Below are 16237 nucleotides of genomic sequence, written 5' to 3' on the forward strand. Positions count from 1 at the left end.
TTATAGGAATTAATAGCATGTGCCAAAGGCAAGCAAAGAATGGGCTAAATATATTCTAAGTAAACTACGTAAGATTTGCTTCTCCTCGAAAGCATATGGAAATTACTGTTTGCAAAGAGAAAATAGTCTTTTTTTTTTTTTTCTGTGAAAGTAATCAAAATTTAACTGAGAAGTCTGTCATATTCATGATCGCAATTATTGTATATTTGGTATTTGCTCCATTAACAGGAGAAGGTAAAGTGTACTGTAAAGAAATATGTATAGATTTATTTTCAAATGAAACTTGTCCAAATTCCCATGAGCGTTTAGTAAAAAATTAGAAAAAAAGTAAATTTGACTTTTCTGGGGAAGAGTAAACAAACTGAATTTATTCTGTACAAAAAAAATACATATATATATGATTTTTTTTTCACTTGAGAACATGACAGTATAAAATAATGCTGTATTTATTTCAAAAGAGTCACAGAATCACAGAATCATGTAGATCGGAAGAGACCTCCAAGATCATCTAGTCCAACCTCTGACCTAACACTAACAAGTCCTCCACTAAACCATATCACTAAGCTCTACATCTAAACGTCTTTTAAAGACCTCCAGGGATGGTGACTCAACCACCTCCCTGGGCAGTCCATTCCAATGCCTAACAACCCTTTCGGTAAAGTTGTTCTTCCCCCTAACATCCAACCCCCACCTGAGCCTCCTCTTCTCTCAGGCTAAACAAGCCCAGCTCCCTCAGCCGCTCCTCATAAGACTTGTTCTCCAGACCCCTCACCAGCTTCGTCGCCCTTCTCTGGACTCTCTCGAGCACCTCCATGTCCTTCTTGTAGTGAGGGGCCCAAAACTGAACACAGTACTCGAGGTGCGGCCTCACCAGAGCCGAATAAAGGGGGACAATCACTTCCCTAGCCCTGCTGGCCACTCTGTTTCTTATTTTTCCCTCATCCACCTTTCCCTCATCCTCCAAGCACGTCACTTTGTCATAGAAGGAGATCAGGTTCATCAAGCATCTCAATTAATTGTATAGAACTTATTATTATAATATTGTTTAGTACTTACCTAGCAAATTTTCCATGATTTCAGTTTGACATCAGATCATAATGGTTATTTTTATTAGATTCTTGCTGTGCTCTGTGTATCTATGCATGTATGAGTGTGTTATATACATAGAAGACTTTCTGAAGCAAGAGTTATGAGGGGTATGCCCCAGTACTAGTCTACGCCATAGAATGCTGTGTATGGCCCTGAGGCACTGAAATATATTCTCCCAAATGAGTTGAGTTTTGAAGGCATTTCTTCCCATTGTTCTCTTTGACAGTGTGGTATTTCCGAGCTTCTCAGCAAAGACCTAGAAAAAAATAGGAATGAAAAGAAGGAAAGACCTAGAAATATATATATATATTCACAAAACAAAAATAACTACTTTTAGTATTTTTCTGCAGATTATAAGAAAGAAGATGCATATTTAACTGTATTTATTTCAGCTGTATGTCATGGTCTTGGACTTTCTTTTAAAGATAGAAAACCACTGTCAAATGAACCAGTTTCCTATCCTGGAAATAGATATCTGGCATTATCCAGGTACTAACCACCAGAGAGTTTGCTAGGCTGCCAAATGTTAATTAAATGTAAATATAATCATTCAAATTCTTTTGCCTGTTTTTATCCAGTGTTTGTGACTAAGATGTTGGAAGGCAATTTTATTGACTCTGGCCCTTACTTTATACTCACGGAAAATAAATTAGATTTTCTTTGTGACTATAGTTGGAGGACATGAAAAGTGCTAAACTGAAAGAAAAATCTGAACACGTTTCATTCTTGCTTACTAAAAAAACCAACCAACCAACCAAACAAACCAAAAAAACCCACACACCTATAAGTAATTCTGAAACAATTCTATTCCACCACCAGGAAAAAAGGTTTGGGGAGTCTTTTATAATTGCATGACAAGATCAATATTGATACAGTATTAAAAGAAGCTCATAAAAGCAATAATCCTTTTATATAGCTTTAAAGGTGTCTTGGAGATTAAAACCACTATATTTTGCTGTGCTTACTCAGGACTTTTTCCACATTAGGCAGCCTTAAATAGATAACACTCCCTGAGGATGAAATTGAATGATTTTTCTATTTTTCTTTGCAGTGTCTGTACAGGAAGGAAAGCTTTCAGTATTTGAATGATATACAGCTCTCCCAACACAGATTTCCAATGCATACATACATACATATACATTTAACTTTGTTGGTGGTTATCTTTTAATGTATATATAAGCTGAAGACTAAAGACAGTAATAATTTGGGGGGGTTATAAGAAAAATCTAAAGTCTACTATGCACTTCACAAAACCATTGTGGGTTATTTACAAATCTCTGTGGTCATTTTCTCATGATGTTATGATTTAGTTACAGCTTCCATATACAGATTATAGATATTTAAGAAAGCTATATTTTCACTTACAGCAGAAAAAAAAAAAAAAACAAAAAAAAAACTGTGAGGTAACATTGAGTATATCTGTAGATTGTAAAGACGGTTTATCACCATGGAATAAGGAAATAGTTCAGAATTTCAAATTTGCTTGTTTGTTTGTTTTTATAAATAGTCCTTAAATTCACATCTTTTATTTATTATTATTATTATTTATTTATTTATTTATTTATTTATTTTACTCAAGAGATAGTAAAATAAATCAAATAGTTTTATATAAGTACTCCTAAAATGAAACACACACACATAAAGTTTGGCACTGGAGTTGCAGTTTTTCCTTGTTGACTACAGAAAGTTATGCAATTCCTAATGCCTCCTACATGCTTAACTCAGCTACAGTCATTGTGAATTCTTTAAAAGCATCCATCTCATTTGTAGTTTGATCTACACTCTAGTGTAGATCAACTGATTACTGAGCATGTAACTGATGCAAGGCATGGAAACATTTTTACAGTAAAAATAAACAACTAACAAACACAAAAGTGCACTTTAAAAATGGGGTACAAAAGAATTCCCAATATTTTTTTCTTTAATAATTTATTTTTAAAAATAATTTAACAATTTTTAGTTTTTCAGTGAGGTTTACATGGACACTGAAGTGACCAGTGAATTTTCAAATGTTGCATCTTTGAATTCTTTTATTTTCTTTCTTTTCTCTTTTCTTTATTAAGAATTTACATTCCAGAGAGATCTATATGGAAAAACTTGGTTCAACCTATTGCAAAATATATGTGGGAATTTCTCATGAAGAAAAAAAAATAAAAATAAAGGCTACATTTTCTGCAGAAAATAAGCATGTTCTTTCAAATGATTGATTTCTCTTAAGACTCGAAGTAACAAAGAAATCATTACATTCTTTAGTAAATTGTTCCAGTTGTTTGATCACTCCCACTCTTTAAAAGTTGACACATTACTATTAGCCTGAGTAAATTTTTGTTTAAATTTTAAACTTTACTTTTGTGTTTACTTTTCTCCTAGATTAAGAAACTGCATAGTTTCAGAAATCTCATTTCTCATTTATATACACAAAAGTAGATCAGAAATCACTTTCACTTCATTTATGAAAAAGTGAAAATCACTTTTCACTTCATATTGGTAGGGAGGATTTTGACAAATTCTTTCCGTTTCTAACCCTGAAAAGATTAGGAGACAGTACATTCTAGGTATTGGATACAAAAAAAAGAAAGTGGCATTTCTCTTTGGTGTTTGAGATCTTTAGATATATCCGGCTTTTCTCAGATTCCTTAAAAAAAAAAAAAAAAAAAAAAAAGGATTTTCAAAAAGAAGAAATATCGTTTATATAAATCAAGTTTACTGAGGAAAAGAGTCTAATTACTTGTAGTCTGCTCCAGAATTATTTTGGTCCTATTCTATGACTGATTTCATTGTTACTTACACACTAATGGAGGCTGGCTTGACGGTTTTTGAAAACTTAGTTGTGTTATATCCTAAACACAGGTTTAAAACAGCTGGTTGTTTTTGCTAGGAAAAAAAAAAGTGGAGTTGCTTTTTGTTAACAATAGTCAAAATAAGATGTTTCAGAAAGAAGAGGAAAAGACCTATAGACCTCATATTTTTGTGTATTATATAAGTTTTCATAGTAAGATGACATTAGGAAGGAAAAGGAAAGGAAAATTTAGATTTAGAAGATTCAACATTTCACTTAATGAACCTGGGAAGAAATGAAAAATGAAATAAAAATCATTGTGCAAGAAGAAAGGTGGAACAATCATGATAGGACTGTACCTTGTGGTGTATAACAGGGTGAATTGTACCAGTGTCAAAACCTGCTCCACTAACATATAGCAAATTTCCCATTAACATCATTAGAATGTGGATTTCAATCTATGTGTTTTCATTCTTTCACAGAATCCAAAGACTGAACTAGAATCCATTTGACATACCTCATCCTCCCTAAGGTAACCTAAAGACATTAACATCTGTAGAGTAACATGAAAACAGGTGGTACAATACCGTATCTTAGACTGTTTTATAGAACATATGTCCAGTCAGGGGTTCACAGATCTGTATAGTTGTTATAAGCCATGAATTTCACAAGAAGAGATCAGTACTAGGCTAATCACACAACTTTCTCAACAGTTTGTGATATCTTCAAAATATTTTACTATCACCAGCCCCCTTCATCTCAACATGCCAGAACATGGTTTCGTTTTCAAAATAAGAGAGCAAAGATGGGCATCCTTTTTCTTAGTGCCAAAAAGGTATAAAATGAAAGTGATATACTAGTCAAAGCATTAATGGGAAAGGTAAGCAAGAGAAGTACAGGAGGAGAAATGACTCATAGATTAGAGTAGAAAATAAATAGAGAGGAATGTTTATATCTTCACCTTTTCTCTTGAGTGTCTGACAATACCAAATTGCTGTTCCTTGTGTAAGTGATACCTTGCAATGTATAATCTGACAAGTTATTTCTAAAATAGCTAGTTTTTAAAATATCACATAGTTCTTTTCTTTTATGAAATCAATAATTAATGAAATTGCTGAATTTGATAGTCAATATCTAAGCCAAAGCTTCAGCTACTTGCATCTAAAGGGTGCAGAATATCTCCAAAAAGCTGTGGTTGGAGTTTGGGCAAATCTCACTAGTTCTGTAGAAGAGATGAATTGCAGTTCCTCCATTAAGCAAAACCAAAATAAAATTGCAGGATAATCTCTTCTGATCCTAGGCACTACTCACTCATAGCTTTGAAATGCTGACATATTCTATAATTCTTGAGTTTCTTTTACTTTACTTTTACTTTATTCTTTCTGCTCCACCAGAAACTTTTCCCCTTCCCCTTCCCCTTCCCCTTCCCCTTCCCCTTCCCCTTCCCCTTCCCCTTCCCCTTCCCCTTCCCCTTCCCCTTCTCCTTCTCCTTCTTCTGCAGAATTTAAGGCAAAAAGAGACAATGGCACTTTTGATGCCTATTACATCTCATCGTAGACACGTATGCATGCTTATTGTCAGCTTGTGAGAGACAGGGTTTCTCAGAGAAACTTTGACCACAGTTCTTCAAAGACAATTGGTGTTGATAGGCAGCCTGAACTCAAGCTAGCTTCCAGACTCTGCAGACAGCTCTTTTCTTATCTGTGGCCAACCACATACTATGGGATGGGTGTGCAAAAGTGGATTGCCATTCTATCCGAACTTTCATTAGAGTAAAATGTGGACAGCTAAGTGGATAAATTGACCATTAGCCAATTTCATATAAAGAGCCAGATACTAGAATGGATTTTCTTCCAAGCTCAGTTAAGTGTGCTACTCAAAGGATAGCCAAATCTATGCCAAATCTATGCTTCAGAGTTTTGCTGGTTTGTAAGTCATGACTGTAAAAATAAATAAATAAATAAATAAAATAAAATTACATTTCTAACCAATGTAAGGATGAAAGAAAGGCACAAAGCAAAACAATATATATATATATACACATCTTTACAATTTTACTTATCTCATTTGCAAAAGCTATTTACCAAGTCATCCATAATGAAAATATGACAACAGAGGGATGAAGAAGCTTTTCTCTGTAGACTTTTATCTACTAAGAGACTACGTTCTTCCAGAATGACCTTTGTGTGATTGAAGACATTGAGAACATGATTAGCAAATAATTTTAGGAGCACGAATTAGATAAAATATGAATTCTACATTTAAGAACTATTTAAAACTTGTTTTAAGATCTAAATGTACTTCTTTTCTCTTTATAATACATCTCCCAAAACAAAAAGCCTTTATGCAGATATATGAAGGGGTGTAAATACACCACTGCAAAATTTGTTAAAAATTAACATAGATAAGTGAGAATGCATTCTGCTATCTCCTCCTCCCTCCCTGAGAAGGTTTTATTTCTCTCATTTTGAAAGCAATTTTTAAAGATGCCAACTAGATTCATAAAATACCATCTAGCAGTCTTTGAATCCCAGAGTGATCATCTGTATCATCTACAATACAATAAATGAAATTTACTAGATTGGAGATTATACTTTTTACACATAATTTTCCTCTTCTTAGTTTTTCTTTCGTCCTTTTTTTTTTTTTCCTTTTGAAAATTCATAGCCCATTAAGAAATGGTTACAATTTATTTTCTTTCATTTACATAGCTGGATACATTGCATGAGCAAGAGGGATGTATTTTGCCAAGAAAGGGTACTGTGTAATATTGATGACATTGATGGCAATACAGCTCCTTTACACTTAGTAATGTATTCTATTTTTCCTTTCTGGACACTTTCTTAAAACATAGAATTATCATGCAATTGGATCTTCTGTCAGTGTGTCTCTCCTGACCAGGAACCTGTTTTTCCATTCCTGCTCTTGAATAATCATCACTTGTAAGGAAATGTACTTTTGCTCTATAAAAATAGTGAGCAAAAGTAATTTTATAAATGAAATGTACTGTAATTCAGCATTTATTTTATATCAAGAAAAGGCTAATAAAAAGCTACATGGCCCTTTTCTATTTCCTATAAGCTACTGAAATCTGAAATTATGCTCTTTTTTTTTTTTTTAATTGTCATAAAAAATGAAAAGCGTCTAATTACTTTTATAAAATGATTAGGCCAATGCCAAGGCCCTTGTGAAGCTAACAAAAACCTTCACTGACTTCTCAGTACAGAAATTTCTACCCATATTATAGAAAACATGAAACCAATGGTCTCTAAGTACTAAAATACTAGTTTAGAAAGACTAATTTGTTGTAAATCAGACTAAATTAGAGCTTAAAATAAGAACATTGCTACCTTGCACTTCACACAACAATGCTGCATCCTAAAAGCATGTAAGCCATCGCAAGATTTAGAGCTCAGCTCAATCAGGGACAACAAAATTAGAAATAAATAGAGAAGAATCAATACAAAGTGTTGTCTGGCATAATGAAACAGTCCTTAGGTAGAAAATCTATTTTATTTCTCTCTCAGCAGCTGCACTCTTTGACAATCTCTGACCCTGCCCAGTACACAGTAAGGTTATTTATTTTACTGGGAAAAAAATGTGGAGTTACATCTCTTACATTACAGAGATACTATTTTGTTGATCAATAAAGTGGTTAAACAATTTAGGTTTGTTGTTGTTGTTAAAGATACTTGTATTAACACTGCTGTTACTTCATACAGCATTAAGAATTACTTGGTACGTTATGCTATTGTTTTAACAGTCAATGCTTATCAGAAATTGTTATCTACCAGACTTTTTTGCAACATCAAAATTTGTGCCAGGTGTTGTTAACCCCTTCTAATAACAGAATTCAAAATGTTCCTCTTATGACTGAACATTCAGTATTGGGCGTGTAACACTCAGTGGTTCTTTCTTTCCTTTCTTTTTTATTTATTCCAAGGACTAAGGAGTGACTGTCTGTGTGGGATATTTAATTTAGAAAAGTGCATCACTCTTGCCTCTTTGTGACTCTCTTTCAGTACCTTCCTAGGCACTGAAAATTCTGCTTCTGCACTTACCCACAAGTAGCTTAATCTATAGCTAGGGCTACAGTCCACAATTTCAAATCTATTTTTATGGGTATCAGGGTGTTCTTAACAGCTTAAGGTATTCTTTATGGGCTGAACTTGGAAGTCTTTCCAGAGTGCTATTGACTGGCCCTGTACCTGACTGTCAGAAATTGTTCAAATTTGTGGGGATGCTTCTCACCCTTTTGTATAGCATACTAATGTGAAAAGCTTTCTTCAATTTCCTCTCCTGCCATTAAAACCTAACTCAGTCAAGAGGATCATATTTGCGAAACTGTGCTAAATTTAAGCACCCTCCATCATAAAATAACAGAATGGTTGAAGTTGGATGGGACCTCTGGATGTCATCTAGCCCAACTCTAGTCCTGATCAAGCAGGGTGACCTAGAGAATGTTGGTCAGGACCATGCTCAGATGGCTTTTGAATATCTACTAGGACAGAGATGTCATAGCCTCTCTGGGCAACTTTTGCCAGTGCTCAGTCACCCTCAAAACAAAAAAACTATTTCCTGATGTTCAGACAGAATCTCCTGTGCTCCAGTTTGTGCCCGTTACCTCTTGTTCTGTCACTGGGCACCATTGGAAAATGTCTCCATCCTCATTGTATTCTTGTTTCAGGTATTTGTATAAGTTGATGGGTTCCCCCCAAGCCTTCTCTTTTCTCAGAGTCAGCAGTCCCATCTCTCTCAGCCTTTCCTTGTAGGAGAGGTGCCTAACCCATTTTTTTTTTTTCCAGTCCCTTCATCATCATCATGGCTTACAGAAGTCCAGTGTGTCCATGTCTTTTGTACTGGGGAGCCCCAAACTGGACACAGTACACCCAATGTAGCCTCACAAGTGCTGAATAGAGGGGAAAGATCTCTTTGGATGGCAGTACAACTCTCTGGTCCATCAGTGACTCCCTCCAGTTTTGTGTCATCAGCAAGCATGTTGAGGGTACCCTTGGCTCCACCATTCAAATCACAAATGAAGATGTTAAACGGGAGTGGATCCAGTATCGACCCCTGGGGTCACTCACTCCTAGTTTCTCTCCTCCAATAAAAGATAAGGGAAAGGAGGGATGGGGCATGGGACATTCATTATTCGTGCCACTGATCACCACCGTCAGGACCTTGCCATTCAACCAGTTTTTGACCCACCTCACTGTCTGCCGACCCAGCCCACACATCTACAATTTGTCTGTGAGGATCTTATGGAAGAGAGAAAGAAAAAACTTACTGAAGTCCAGATAGACAATATCCACTGCTCTCCCCTCATTCATCAGAGCGGTCATTTTATTATAGAAGCTTACCAGGTTGGTCAGGCATGAAGAGATTCTTGTACTTCACGCTGTTCAGGACTAGCTGTTCCTTCACCTTCTCAATGATTGAGATGAGGCTAATGGTATCCCTTGTAGTGGGTTTGGCTGGGATTGGGTTAACTTTACTCATAGTAGTCCATATAGTTCTGTGCTTTGCATTTATGGCTAGAACAATGTTGATAATGCACAAATATTTTGGCTATTGCTGAGCTGTGTTCATACAGTGTCAAGGCTGTATCTCTGCTCCCTCTCCTCCCCAAGGTCCACAAGACTGGAAGTGAGCAAGAAGCTGAGAGGGGATGTAGCTGAGACAGTTGACCCAAACTGACCACAGGGATATTCCACACTATATGATATCATGCTTAGTAATAAAAACTAAGAGAAAGGAGGGGTGGGGGCATTCATTATTGCTTGAGTTCTGAAGTAACCTCCTCCTGCAGAGGAGGGGGAGTGAGAGAATGGTTTGATGAGCACCTGGTGGCCAGCCAAAGTTAACCCATCATATCTCTCTAGGTCCTTATCTCACAAGAGTCATCCTTCTTGTGGGAACTACCAAAAACTACAATACTCTAGGACAAGGAGTATTACACAAATACAAGTGTGTATTCCTGAAGGAAAAAGGCTCTCCTGCCTAGTGCTTATTCTTGTAAGAGGATGAATCATGCATTTTTGCCTCCAGCTACTGGTATTTTTCATTTCTGGAGAATTGTGCAGACTTTAGATTTAGCTGTAGCTATTTACGGAAGGAACAGTTTCATATTCTTCTTGGTACAAGTGGCCAACTTCACCCAATGGGAGAGAGCACACTCACTTCTGTAGGTCCTAGAAGACTTCTAGCACAGTGGAAGTCCTGCATCCCTTCTCTTCCAACAAATATATATGCACTTAGACAGATATTCAACATAAACTACATAACAATAATTGTATAAGAAAATAAGGTCACACTTTATGCACTGAATGCTGTAACTGCACTGCAATAGAGCTTCACTTAGTTTTGCATTGTCTTCTTCCCAGTTTAAGTCATTTCTTACTCTAGTTTTGTTTTGTTTGGTTTTGTTTCCCCCTAATACGGAGTAGCTCTGTCTTTAAATTTCAAATCCCATGAAGTGGAAGGAATTGGGCTTAGGTTTCTTGAGTTACTGTGAGCACCTTAACCTCTACAGGGTTGTAGACAATGGGAGAATAGTAAAATAGGAACAAAGGAAGAAATACAACTTAAATCTAAAATGTCCATCTAAGAATGGGCACAAGTTACTTAAGTTTCCAGATGCACAAAAGCACTCTGTGTTTATAAAAAAAGCACATTGCACAACAGAATTCAGAGTTGAAAATATGTCCCATTTCCTTTTGTCTAGCTCTAGAAACTTCATAGTATATTCTGTATCCTATGGCATCTTGTTCAAAATGGGGGCTCTTTTGGATTCTGTTCAGAACTGTCTTAACTCCAGACATTTCATAGCTCATTTACCCAGATAAGATGCATTTTCAATAAAGTTCCAAGGACAAGATATTTGAAAATAGGATGTTGCATCACTACTACATTGATTCATTATTCCCTTTCTTAGATTTAGTTCATGGAGCTTAAAGAAATCATTAAGTGTTAACATTTATTGCTCAGAGCTGCCATAATAACCATATTATGAAATCTGCTTGCAGAGGTTAAAAGAAGTCCTTCTTTATTTTTAACTCTTTCCTCTAGTCTTGAGCCAGCAATAAGGCACATTGGTCAGTCAAATTTCCCTGACTACCACCAATATCTGAAATAAAAGCAAGAATACCTATTTTAAGGTTCTGCAATATGTTGCATAATGGATCTTTCTCCTACTGGAACAGTTTGAATCTCTTATTACTTCAAAAGTGACTATATTAAAATTTAGGTTGCTATTGTTAGAACTCTAGAATATGTTAAGAATTTGCTAGATTGGCAGTATTAAAGAATCTAATGAGTCATACAAGTTAAAGTTTCTTAAAGAGAATTCAGGATGAGTATGAATTGAGCACTATTGCTATAGGTTTTCATTTCTTAGTATACACCAATGCTATCCTGAACTTTGCAAATATGATCTTCTAGGATTCAACTACAAAAGTAGATGATAAATTTTTATCAATGACTGTAAAAGACTGTTTTCCTATGTTTGTTCTAATCTTTTGAGCTATATTTCAATAAAAGTACTTGCATTAAGTAGTTCATATTTGCTAAAAATCCACAATAGAGTTAGTCTAGGAAATGGGAAATGATTTTACCAAAAGCATCATCACAGAAAACATATATGCAAAGTTCTAATGTGGTCCAATATTTATTATTATTATTATTATTATTATTATTATTATTTATCTAAGAAATCTGTATACATTTTTAATCCTTACTGAAAATATTCAAATCTGAAAGCAATAATATCTAATAATTTTAGTATTAGGTATTAAAAGCAGAAAGTATTATGGCCAGCAAGGTAGAATTTATTTTATTCTGCTCTTTGCAAAGTCATAAAAACAAAACAAAACAAAACAAAACAAAAAAAACAAAACAAAACAAAAAAAAACAGAAGAATGAATAATTACTGTTTCAGCTACAGAATTGTGATGAAATAATACTACTGTAACACCTCAACTGTGGGTGAGAATGGAAACCATCTGCTTAATTTTCATTCTCTTAGCAACCCCCCCGAGATATCACCTCTTTCTCAGCTATTCAGAAACAGGTCATTACTTTCTCTGACATCTAAGCCACCATCTGCTAAGAAATTTTATCTGTCTGTCTTTCTGCCTGTATATTTATCTTCCTTCCATGCAAATAACAATAAGCAACATTTCTCAGGATTATTTCAGAAATCTGCTACCAGAAATTATGAATCTAAAATGTTAAAATACTGCCTTATATTTTTTTATTTTATATATCCAAATGTATCTATGGATATAACAAGAATTCTAGTGATATAACAGGTGATTAAAACGTGTTGTTAAAGCAGTATATTTCTACCATATACTGTTTTTTCTCCTTCTTTGTGGTTCATTGTTCATCTTTCCTGTCTCAACAGATGAAGTTTTCTGTTGTCTGAAAATTGCAGAGTTTGGGGTAAATATAAGAGTTTTCTCATCTTTAATTTCAGGATTTTTTAACTATAGCTTCAATTTATTTTTAATTGATCTTTTACTCCATTTGATTTCTGTATATATATATATATATTTATTTTGCTTTAATATATTTGGTAGAAATTCATTCCATTTTTTTTCCAAGTGAATCAGGGTTTATATCCATTCAATGAAAGGATGTGACTGTTCGGTCTGGCTAAGGAATATTATATCTATCTATCTACCTACCTACCTACCTACCTACCTATTTACCTATCTATCTCAGTTTCTTTATTTACAATTTTTAGAACGATAATAATTTCTCTCTCTGACCAGAACTTAATGTTGGTATCCATACTTTTGGGTAGCTGACAGTTACAAAAAATACTTGCCCTTCACATTCCAAATGCACTTAATGACAACTTACTATAAATTTTCTTTCTGAATGAAGATACTGAGGATTTACTCACTGCTCACATTTATAGGTGTTCTAATGAAGGACAGAACAATGGAAGCCGTCGAACTAATGAAGTGTTATCACCTGGTAACATGAGAAACCTGTAACATTTTTAATAGAAGAGACTAGATTAATGCCATTTCAACCACGAAGAGTTGGGAATCAATTTCAATGCTAATCAGTGGTTTAAAGAATAGATTAGTAATGCAGTAAATGCCATTAACCTTTCAAACACTGACACTACATGAAGCTTCCCACAGAGGTATGAAACACTGTGCAGCTGTGTTCCAAGAAAATACAGTGCAATAAATGTATCAAAGACATTCTCAGTCTATTTTATGGCAAAATAATGCTCTGAACAAGTCTTACTTAAAAAGTAAAAACAAAGCAAAACCTTTTCTTTTAACAACAGAAATAATATCTCTAATAAAAAGTTTATTTTTGAGTTTGAGTTTTCTGAAATACAATTTTATTTTTTTATTTTTTTTATTTTTTTGAAAATTACATAATTTTACTGGCATTACGTTTGCTTTCCAAAATGTGATGGGATTTTTACACCTTCATAGAAAATTGGTGTATTAGAAAATGTGCGTGATCCTTTTAGAAATGCTGTGCCTACATGATCATTGAAAGATGTAACAGGTTATTATGAGTTTTCTCACCTGTGTCAATAGAGATGGTCCAATCAGTACAGAAAGGTACCATAAACACAGTGCTCCCCTTAATGATACCTGCAAGAGTGGAAAACACATTTTTCAACATGACATCAAGACAAAGAAATATATCCTCTCATGTGAGACCCAAAGTCCACTGATACTGAAAAAAATGGGTTGCCTATTGTAACAGTCTCCAATACTGACTCTTTACACCACTGGAAAAGAGAGGGGTCTAAATAGTGATCACAACCAACTCAGAACTTTCTTACAGTCAAAATATTTCGTCTTATATGTGACTTGTTCAAGTATATAGAAAAGCAGGCAAATAGTAGTGTTATTTTTTAAATAACTCTCCTTGGCAGTATAATACATGTCAGAATTCACAGTGTTTTCTATTGCGCTCATTAAACATGGTTTAAAATATTAGATATTAATAAATAATTTTAATATTAAATATTAAATATACTTAAATATTATACTGGTATTAGCATTTTCACCTATCATCTTATTTTTAATCCTCCAAATTATGTAAATTATTTTGCAACTTACATTCTATATGTAAGAAATAGTTCTGTGACCTTGTAGAAGAAAATAGAAACTTTAATTCTCCTCATATAAGCGTATAGACCTTGAGAACAGAAACCTTTATTTCTCCTATGCTTTTTAATGTTCAAACAGAATAGTGAGATGATGACGCATATTGCACAAGCTGTTTTAGTCCTGGTATTCCATCATTTTGAAAGCACTGTTGATACAATCAATGATGATAAATGATTCATCTCACTTAATTGGGCTGAGGAAAAAGTGAGATACTTCCAACAAACTATTTTAAAAGGATTTAATGCTTAGATTTTTCTAGCCTTCTTCATTTTTACATATGTTAGCATTTCTTCCAATCTTTATCCCCATTAAGGCAGACATATTAATATGTCAAAGAGAAAAAAAAATGTCCCTCAAGTGCAGATTGCATTAAGTGAAATAATACAGAATTTAGGTAAATATGCACCACAGTTTTATCATCTGCAAATAGATACAAAACTTAGGTTGTCTGTCTTCCAGCTGTGATTTCAATTACATTAAAAACTCACTGCATATGTAATATATATATATATAACATATAATTTACTAGGTACTTATTACTTCTTCACAGTTATTATTGATTTGAATTGGAGGTATTGCACACTAAAAACATTATATTTTATACATATTCTTAAAAAACTCCAGACCATGAGAAAGACCCATGTGGGAGCACAGGAAAAGTGTGAGGAAGAGAGTGGCAGAAACAAAGTGTTATTAACTGATCAGAATACACACTCCCCCGAGGTACTTGGGATGGGGGAGGAGGTCGAAAAGTTGGAAATGAAGTTGAGCCTGGGAAGCAGGGTGGGTAGGTGTTTTTAGTTTTGTTTTTGATTCTATAATTATATAATTTTATAATAATTGTATAATATTCTATAATATTTTTTGTTTTAAATTACTATAATTTGCAAATTAAATTATTTTTCTCCAAGTTGAGTCTGTTTTGCCCATGATCATATTGATCAAAATGAGCCATCTCCCTGTCCTTATATCTACCTATGAGTTTTTTCATCAGATTTTCTCTTCCTGCCCATATGAGGAGAGGGAGAGAGAGAGTGACTTGAGAGAGAGGTGGGCATCTGGCAACTAGCCAAGGTTAACCCACCACACACAGACAGGAAATCAGTGAATAATGAAACAGGGAGGACACCAGGATGCATAATACCATACAAATGACTGAAAAGAATAGTAGTAATTCAGAACAATAGGCGGCTGAACACCATGTGGAATTTAAGATTCATAAAAACAGAAATAATGTTAAATTTGGGTTTTCCAGCCATGCTTCCTACAAAGAAAGTTTTTCTATTACCAACTTTCATAATATAAAAAAAATATATTTTGAAGTGAGTGATATCGACTAAGATGGAGAGTTCTCCATCAATCAAAAATATTCTGCACCTAACAGGCATTCAGCACATTGTCAAATGACAGAACAATGCATTTCAAGGGAAGAGCTGATGTGCTTTTTTTTTTTTGAAAACACTTTAGGTAGATAAACTACCAGAAGAATTTTTGAAGTGAGTAGCTACTGAAATAATGATGAAAAAATTAGCCAGAGGATGGACAAAAGGAATATTTATGTTCATTGTATGTAGGAATTCTGAGAAATTATGACATCGTTCCCACTCAGTATCGTACATGACAGAATTATAGAACCATAGAATGTCCTGAGTACAATTGCCACAAAAATCTAGTTTCAAGAAGAAACATAAGATCAAAATAAGAATACTCCTTACATCATTAAAAAAGTCAGTGTACATCATTAATCATGTGTTTTCATTTCCATTTCGAAAGTTTGCACTTCTTGCAGGCATAGCCAACTTCAAATGATACTGTAGATATAATAACTTTAATATATCAAATGAATACAATATAGGTGTTCACAGTCACCGGAGAAGATATATAATCCCCTGGAATGGTCATCTTTTAATTGGCCTCATAAGTAAAGAATAAGATATACTTTTCTACAGACAGACAAACAATCCCATCAAAATTGGAGACATTAAACGGGAAGTGAAAATACGGAATATCCATGAACTTCAAAAAAGTTAAATATGCCTATTTTGAAGTTATAATCGGATGCAATTACTGTTAAAAGTAAAAATAAAATGGTAGTAGCATTAAAAAGTCAGTCATCTGAGATCACGTATCTTCAGCTTCTGTGAAAGAAATTGTGAAGACAATTTTTTCAAAAGCTTATTTGAAAGAAATTGTAAAGGACATAGAATTGCTAACTCTC

The 16237-nt window shown here is 34.2% G+C and overlaps 1 long non-coding RNA gene across 4 annotated transcripts in view; it reads right to left on the minus strand.

Moving 5' to 3' along the window:
- The window catches only part of LOC106041521 (uncharacterized), a 78301-nt gene that overhangs the window by 17947 nt on the left and 44117 nt on the right, over nt 1-16237 (minus strand). For all 4 annotated transcript variants that reach the window (XR_010830912.1, XR_010830913.1, XR_010830911.1 and 1 more), the window contains 3 exons: nt 13426-13494; nt 12777-12864; nt 1057-1345 (listed from right to left, as the gene is read on the minus strand). This is a non-coding gene — a long non-coding RNA (uncharacterized lncRNA). The remainder of the gene's footprint in view (nt 1-1056; nt 1346-12776; nt 12865-13425; nt 13495-16237) is intronic.

This window comes from Anser cygnoides, chromosome 1 (assembly GCF_040182565.1).
Source record: "Anser cygnoides isolate HZ-2024a breed goose chromosome 1, Taihu_goose_T2T_genome, whole genome shotgun sequence".
In the NCBI taxonomy this organism is placed as follows: domain Eukaryota; kingdom Metazoa; phylum Chordata; class Aves; order Anseriformes; family Anatidae; genus Anser; species Anser cygnoides.